The sequence below is a fragment of the Pteropus medius genome, unplaced genomic scaffold (assembly GCF_902729225.1).
Source record: "Pteropus medius unplaced genomic scaffold, Ma_sr-lr_union100, whole genome shotgun sequence".
Lineage (NCBI taxonomy): Eukaryota > Metazoa > Chordata > Mammalia > Chiroptera > Pteropodidae > Pteropus > Pteropus medius.
The window spans coordinates 20,224,019-20,232,246 of record NW_024344378.1 but is presented as its reverse complement, the minus strand read 5'-3'; positions in this window follow the sequence as shown (position 1 = coordinate 20,232,246).

Below are 8,228 nucleotides of genomic sequence, written 5' to 3'. Positions count from 1 at the left end.
TACAAGGCCCCACATGTTTTGGCTGTCTGCCCTCCCGCCCCCACCTTCCTTGCTCCCCACCACAACTCTTAACTCACCTCCCATCACTTCCCCCAGTCATTGTTTCCTGAGCCCGCCTATGTGCTTCAGTTACACCAAGCATAAGCCTTCCCAAGACATTTGCACTTCATGTGCTTCCCCCCGCCCACCCCCGCTGCAGACAGCCCTGTGACTGGCTCCCTACTTAAAGTCTCTGCTCCAATTTTACCTTATTAACAAGGCCTTAAATAAAATAGCACACATCCTGCCATCACTCTCTGTTTTATTCCCTTGCTTATCTACACCCTTTACTACCCCCTGACAGATTACATTTTTTTGGTTTATGTCCTGTCCTCTCCCATTAGAATGTGAGCTCCATAAGGACAGATTTTTGTCAGTTCTTTTGGCTACTATATCCCCATTGCCCGGGTCAGTGGTTGGCACACAAGAGATGTTCAATAAATATATGATGGACAAAGAAATAAATGGAGTGATGTGGAAGAAGAAATTATGAGTGAGCAGGAGGCTGAGGCAGCGCCAAGAAACACAGTGTAGAGGGAGAGAAGTGGTAGGAACCTGCGGTCACAGGGAGGAGGGGCGTGACCCTCAGAGAGTAGCCGAGTTACTAACAAGGAGAAAGAGGGCAGATGCTATTCCTACTTCTCCTGCAGCCCAGTGGTTACAGACTCATGAGCACAGAACTCCTCGAATAACTCCCACCATTACCTGGGATGACTCTCTATTCCTTATACCCAAAGCACCTATCATAGTCCCCAATGGGGACATTACGAATGTACCCTCCTACCACTGGGAAATCATCCGTCTACCATCCTGTGTAGTTCTTGTGGGACTATCAGTCAGAGTGCTGTGTCAATCAGAGAAACCATCAGCTCCTGACCATAGATGTGGGCCTGAGACCCACATCTGGCCAATGGGGACCTCGTGTTCCCTCCAAAACTCATAGACCTCAAATTAGGAACAATCGGAATCTTCTCAGAAGGCTTGTTATTGGGTACAGGAAGAGAGAGGGTCTCCTCTTCTTTATGTCCATGAACTGCAATCACGAGGGCTCTGGGCCCCTAAGGACTCACCCTCCCCATGTGAAGAGTGCAATCATACTGGAGTCAGGCAGGGACATGCAGGGAAAAGGAGAGAAAGAGCTTTGGTAGTATCATTCGAACCTCTGGAGCCAGCTAGGCCTGAAGCAAGACCACTTTTGGACTTCCAGGGTCAATTTGTTCTTCTTTTCACTCAAACCAATGTGTTGAATGTCTGTCAATTGTTCAATATGTTCTTCTTTTCACTCAAACAAATGTGTCGAATGTCTGTCAATTGTAACCAAAAAGTTTCTGACTTAAACAGTTCTGGTGGACATAAATGCCCTGTTAAGGACTTTGCATTTTTTTTCTGTAGGCATGACAGCCACAGAAAGTTTTAGAGTGAGAAAGAGTGGTGTAGTAGATCTGCATTTTTTTGGAGAAGCTCTCTGTCCATGATGTGAGGAGGGGTACAAGGAGAGACAGTAGGTCTGAGGAGACCTGTTTGAGCCCACTATAGGGATCCAGGCAAGAGATGATGGTGTCCATACTGTGGAGTAGCTCAGGAAGGACAATGACATGGAGGCATGACAAGATTATACTCTTAAGTGAAAAAGAAAAGTGCAGAACAGTGGAAACATTCTATAAGAAAGAGAGGAAATAAGAATTCTATCCCAGTTGCTTATATTTACATAAACATTGGAAAGATAAACAATAATCTAATGAGAATGGTCGCCTCTGAGCAGGGAACAGTGTGGATGGAGACGAGGTAAGAGTGAGATTTCTATGAGTATATTTTTAATGTAATTTTGAATTTATTGAAAAATAAAATTTAAATTTTAAAAAAAAAGAGGGAGAGACAACCAGGTCCTTGACACATATAAGCATAATTATTTAACGAATACAACAAATTTTGCTTTTTTGTTGTTGTATGGCTGAGAGAAAGGCCATTGGATTTGGTGAATAGGGGAATATCTGCTGACCTGAAAGCTTTCTGAAAGTGGAGGGAGGGCCAGTGGGAGTTGGCGGAGAGGGGCGACTACAACCTGAGGAAATAGGAGGCAGAGTGTAAATAATTATTTTGAGAGGTTTGGAAGAGAGGGCAACATGAGAAGGGCCAGAAGATGATGTGGTCAGTGAGCTCAAGGGGAGATTCTTTCTCGCTAAGTGCTGTGGACAAACCTGCTGGCTGAGGCAAGGGTGGGAGGCAGAGGGATTGAAGAGAGGCTGTTCAGAGATGGACACTAGGGGCTTATGGAAGGAGGCCTGAAATGATAAGGTGAAGGCATAGGGGTGAGGGGTGGGGAGGAACCAGAGAATTCTGCTGGAGAGAAGGTCATGAGGGAATGAAGACTGCTAGGGCTGCTCAGAGAGATTTCAGGAGACATGACTGCTGTCTGCTGAGGAGGGTGTGACAGGGCTGAGTCCAGCCTTGAGGAGGATAGTTTGGGAAAATATTTTCTTGGGGATTCAGAAGGAAGTCTATGAGAGCAGGAGAATGTTGCCAGGCAGCAGCAGAAAGAGCACACATGGGTGGAACATCCTTGGCTCCTCTTGCCCTGGCTGGATCCATCTCTCAGAACATGGCATCTTGCCCCCCAAGATGACACTGCTCTCCTCTCTCCCACCTCATCCACAGCTCTCTCCTCTATATGACCACCCTACTTGATGAACCCCAGCAGAACCTTGGGCCCATTCTCATGGTCTGATCTTTGTGGCTGTCCATCCCCAAGTGCCCAGGTATGGCCTCAGCTGCCTTGTAGGAGAGGCCTATAGAACTCCTAGCCCTGATATGCAACCTAGAGGCAGAACAGAACACATATAGGTATGGAGGCATCACCAAGCCAATAGCAGAAGGAACCCAGAAGTTGGACTACAAGGTTACTGTATAACCTTCAAAAAGCACCCCCTCCCCTCTCTCTCTCTCTGTACATCAGTTTCCTCATGTGTAAAAACCAGATGGCCTCTAGGACTCCTTCCTACTTTGATATTCTAGGCTTCTGTAGTTGTATTCTGTGGGTACTCAGGCAATCCCTGTGGCCAGGAGAAGTTCAAGAAAGTTCTCTGGAAGTGGGGTGGGTACATTCACATGGGGAAAGGGATAGGGGCAGTTTAAGCTAGAGAAGGAAGAGGCATGGTTTTATTTATTTATTGTCATCTCTCCCACCTGAGAGTTATGAAGTTAGTACTGCCTTTTCTTTCTTCCCAGTGTCTGCCCAGAGATTTCTAGAGGTAGGGGCTGCAAGCATTGATAAAGGATAATGGTGGGGACCACTGAGGGTGCAGGGTGGGGGACTAGGGAAGGGAGACAAAGGAAGCAGCTATTTGGGGCCAACTACATTTCCTGCCTCCCCTGACACCCCCACCTGCCCAAACCCTCCCAATATCCTAATTAGCCAGTCCCTTAGGCCCCTGTTAGCCAGGCCGGCTGAGCGCCCAACTCCCTAGAGACCAACCCCCTTACCCCCCGGATTAATCAGTCCTTCGCTCTTCAAGCGCATGAGTGGGCGTGCGCGTGCGCGCGCACGCACACACGCACACGCGCATACACACACACACACACTGCCTTATTCTTTCCCTGAGTTCCGGGCCCCATTCCAGTCTTCAGAGAGTTAATGTAGAGTGGTGCTGAATTCCCCAATGAAGACACCCCCATTTGAGATGATTGAAGAGTTAAGGAGAGGCCAAAGTTTGGTGAGTCATTTCCAATTTTGGGTTTTCTCTCAAACTTGTGGACTCAAAGATATGTAGCAAGGGATGAAGCCAAGACTGGGGGCGCTGTATGTCCCCTTAAACCCTTGGGTTGGTGCCTCTCAGGACTGCAGCTATGGTCAGTATTCACCCCAACCCAAACCCATCCCCCCTTCATCTCAGGCCCCCCATTCATCTCCCAACCCCCTACCCCCCGACACTGTCAGCCCAAACACATGATAAATTGCCCTGTCAACAGAATTCATTCAGGGACCAATTAATTCCACAGAAATGAACCAGGAGCCATCAGTTGCTGAAAAACTCAGAGTGCAGGGAGCGGAAGGAGGGGGTGCAGGCGGGGAGTGGGCGGCAGAGGAGGGGACAGGGAGGCTGGGGAAGTTAGTCTGACAGAAATTGGTCATTTAATGCTTAAGTGCACGCTAGACAGCCCTGTCATCGCCCGCAGCCCCCGCACGGGATTAATTATCTGAGGAGGTGAGGGCAGCCCAGCCCAGCCAAGCCGTCTGTCACCAAGCAAGGCTAGAGTCACCCAGGACTTGGGCCACCCTGAGTCCACTTCCAAGTCTCCAGGCCTCCTGTTCCCTCAGCTTCTGGGTTCCCCCAGATCCCAATCTTAGACCCAACTTCATATCTTTGACCCTCAGCCATATTTAGTCATGGCCTTGCCATTATCTACCCCAACCAGGAAGCCTTCTTTGACCCCTTGACTGGATTAGGCCCCATAACTTACTATACTTCTCCATCATTACCCTCAACCATCTTGGGTAACTTTTTGTATGGAGCCCAAAACATATTGTCTCACCCATGGATCCTAATCTGAGGTAATGGCATTATCTCCCACTCAAACGTTCAAGCCAGAATCCCATCAGTTTTTCTTGATTCCTCCCTCTCCCTCATCCCTCTCAATGGATCAGAATCTAAGCCCTGTCAGTTCAACCTCCTGTAAACATATCAAGTCTGGACCACTTGCTTCTAGCTTTCCCCTATTACTCAAGGCTGGGCCCCCAGCAGCACTGCCTGCTCTCTTGATTTAGATTCTGGCTTGCAATTAAAGTTATTTTTAAAACTGCAAATAATATACTGCAGTGCCCCCCCAACCTCTCTCCTATACACAAATTCCAGTGTAACACTCCTTGGTGGACTACCGTGGGCCTTCAGGTGATTCAGTCCAAACTTTTAACTTGACTGGGAAGGCACAAAACCCCAGTCTCTGCCACCAGCCCAGCCTCACCTCTGGCATGCTTGCCCTGCTCTCTTTGCTCCAGCCCGCTGACCTTCCCTTCTGGCCTTTGCACAGCTGTTCTTCTCTCAACCTGAAAAATACTTTCTACTTTGCAACCCCCACCATTCACTTGACTAACTCCTATTTATCCTCGAAATCTCAGATTAAATGTCACTCTCTCCAGGAAGCCTTCAGTAAACACTTGATGAGCTTTTATAGCTCTCAAACTTCCCTATTTATCAACATGTCACCCTACTTGTGCATTGTCTATCTTTCCACCAAAATGTTAAGTTACACAAGAATAGAATCCATATCTTTATCATTAGAGCCTGGCACTTAATGGATACCAGAAAGTATTTGTTGAAGAAATAAATAAATGAAGAAAGTCTTCACCTTTTCTGGGCTCTGTCTGTGGCCTGACTCTGGAGCCAAGATCTCCTGAGTCAGACCTCTCCTAACAGCCAAGACAGGCTGCTGGGGGTGACTGGAGAGATGAGAAACCCTCAGGAAACACTCAACTTGTGAGCCCATCAAACTGACCCAAACCAGCTATGCTAAGTGGGTTCGATGAGAAAGGCTGCTGAGAGCTGGAGGTTAGAATGATAGAGAGAATGGCTTGGAGGACTTCCTAGAAGAGCAAAGCCCAGGATCTCAAAGAAATATGCTCTGCACAGATATGTGGGTGGGCTGAAGCATGAGATGATCAGAGGAGGTAGGAGATAAATAGCTGGAAAGAGAACTTTCCAAAACTGATTTTGATATATTTACCAGAAGTTGAACTGACAGGACTTGGACACTGATTGGATGAAAGGGATAAGGGAGAAGGAGGCCAGTTTTGAAGGGCAATGAATGCCAGGCTGGGTTTGCACTTTTTCTCGCCCTGGATGGTGGGCGGGTGGGGTGGGGTGGGGTGGTCATTGACTGCTTCTAAAGATGGCCGATGCAAAGTTTTATTTACAGAGTTAATTCCGGCTGCTAGACAGGGTGGTTTAAGGGTAAAGTTGAAGCAGGGAGATCATTAGAAGACTGGTGCAATTATGAGAAAGGGAGAGAGCGTGAAAATGAGAAAGAGATTGAGATTGACCTGTGGAAGGAAGATGAGGTGAGCTGAGTGGGCTCCATTTACAAGAAGCCCAGAAGGCCTAATGGCAGCCTCACTGAGATGACATATCTGGACTTGGCTGCCAATTGGACCTAAAAGTGAGGTAGAGAGATAGGGTAAAGATGATTGCCTTCAAGGTTTGTGTTCCAAGAGGCCGGGTGGTCAGTGGAGCCATCAGCAGAGATCAGAAGAGAGGCTGACTTGAGAGTAGAAACAAGGAGCATGACTTTGTATACTGAGTACACCTGAGTTTGACATGCCTGAGCATGATATCAGGGGGTGAATTAGCCTTGGGATGTAGAATCGGAAGATATACCTTTCTGCCCCCACTCTCCTATCCTCTAAATTTGCATTTAGTTAGAATGGGCCAATGTAATTTTGTGACAAAGCGATAGTATAATACTGAAATAAAGTGATCCTACAATAATATAATGCAATAAAGTTGTGTCACCAGGTACAAGTGATAGGATAGGGCTGTAATGATGTAATACAGAAAAAGGATAACCATGTGACAATTTACTAAAATCAACCAGAAAATGATGGCTCAATGCACTAGCTAACAATATGGGGCTGTATTGTAGTAATGAAGTAACCATGTCATCAGTGACACTATAGTGCTGAAATGACTGTAATGAGGCACACAATTCAGCAACAAAAGGATAACCTGACAGTATAATCATGTTAACTCAGTAATGGTATACTGACATAATGATGCAAAGAATGGTGATGATGTCACACAATAATAAAGCCTCAAGGACAGTGGAAGGGAAGGGGATAGGACTCTTAACCTGAGCCCAGGGCCTTGAGAATGGAGTGAGAGAGCCCTTTCTAAGTTTGAAAAGAAGCTTCCTCAGGATGCAGCAGAGGTCTGGAAGCAGTTTCTAGAGAGATGATACAGCTTGGAACAGGGAAGAGCTGAGCCAAGAAGGAAAGTTGAGAAGGCAAGAAATGATGGTGACTTCGCAGAGCAGGACACAGCTCTATGGGACTGGCCAGAACGAAGGGGTCTCGACTGAGGTAAGAAGGAGGCAGCTCCTGGCTGTTGAGTATTACCTGATAGCATTCAGTGCAGCGTCTGAATGGACCCAAGAAATGTCTGCTCCTTCAGGAGCCAAAACGGATGGTAAACCACATTTGGTACTTATAAGATTCTTGGAATCATCAAATTGACAAGAATATAAAACAAAAACCCAAAGCTAATAATAACACAACTGAAAACAATTCAACATTTAGTGTGTGCTAGGCTCTGTGCTCAGAGTTCTTCCTGCATTATCCACAATAACCGTGCTAAGAAAGTTTTATTATTTCTATTGTACAGATAAGGATAATGAGACCTAGACAATTAACATGTTTGCCCAAAGTCACACAGCAAGTAAGGAATAAAGCTGGAATTTAAACCCATTGCTATTTCCCTTTAAAATACATCCATGCCCTTGTTATTGCGGATCTCCTTTAAGAAGTGTGTGTCCCTAGGTAAGAGGCAAACCAGGAAGCAGATTGAGCTTCGACATATGTAGGTAACATATTCTTAAACTAAATTTTAGTAAAATACCAATGTTAAGGTGAATAAAAATATGTATAATAGGCAATCATTTGTCTAAAAAAGAAAGAAGAATATGAATACATATACTTATTCGCTTACATTTTACAAAATGGAAAGATAAACCAGAAAGTTTTTTTTTTCATGTTCATTTATTGAAGAAGAGAGACACAAAATGGAGAGGACAGAGTAGAAGGTAGACATCATTGATTACATCTTATTTTGTAAATTTGACTTTAGAACCATGTACAAATTTTACACAATAACACAATAAAATTAAGTAAATAAATAAACAATCCCCCAAAAGGCAAAAACAAAATGAAAGGAATGAACCTATCTATCTATTGAGTTGGAATCATAACCATATAGGGAGAAACTATTTCAAAATATTTAAAACCTAGTAATTGACTGTATACACATTTCCTAGTGGGACATACACATTTCCTAGTGGGACATACAGTAAAACAGCAAATAAGTAATGATATTTTTTGGCATGGAGTTTTTTGGCATGGGAGAAACAAACAAAGGGAAGATCAATGAAGTAAGTAAATCAATAAGTAAAATCCCTGTAGTCCTGGATTTCAACTGGACACATTA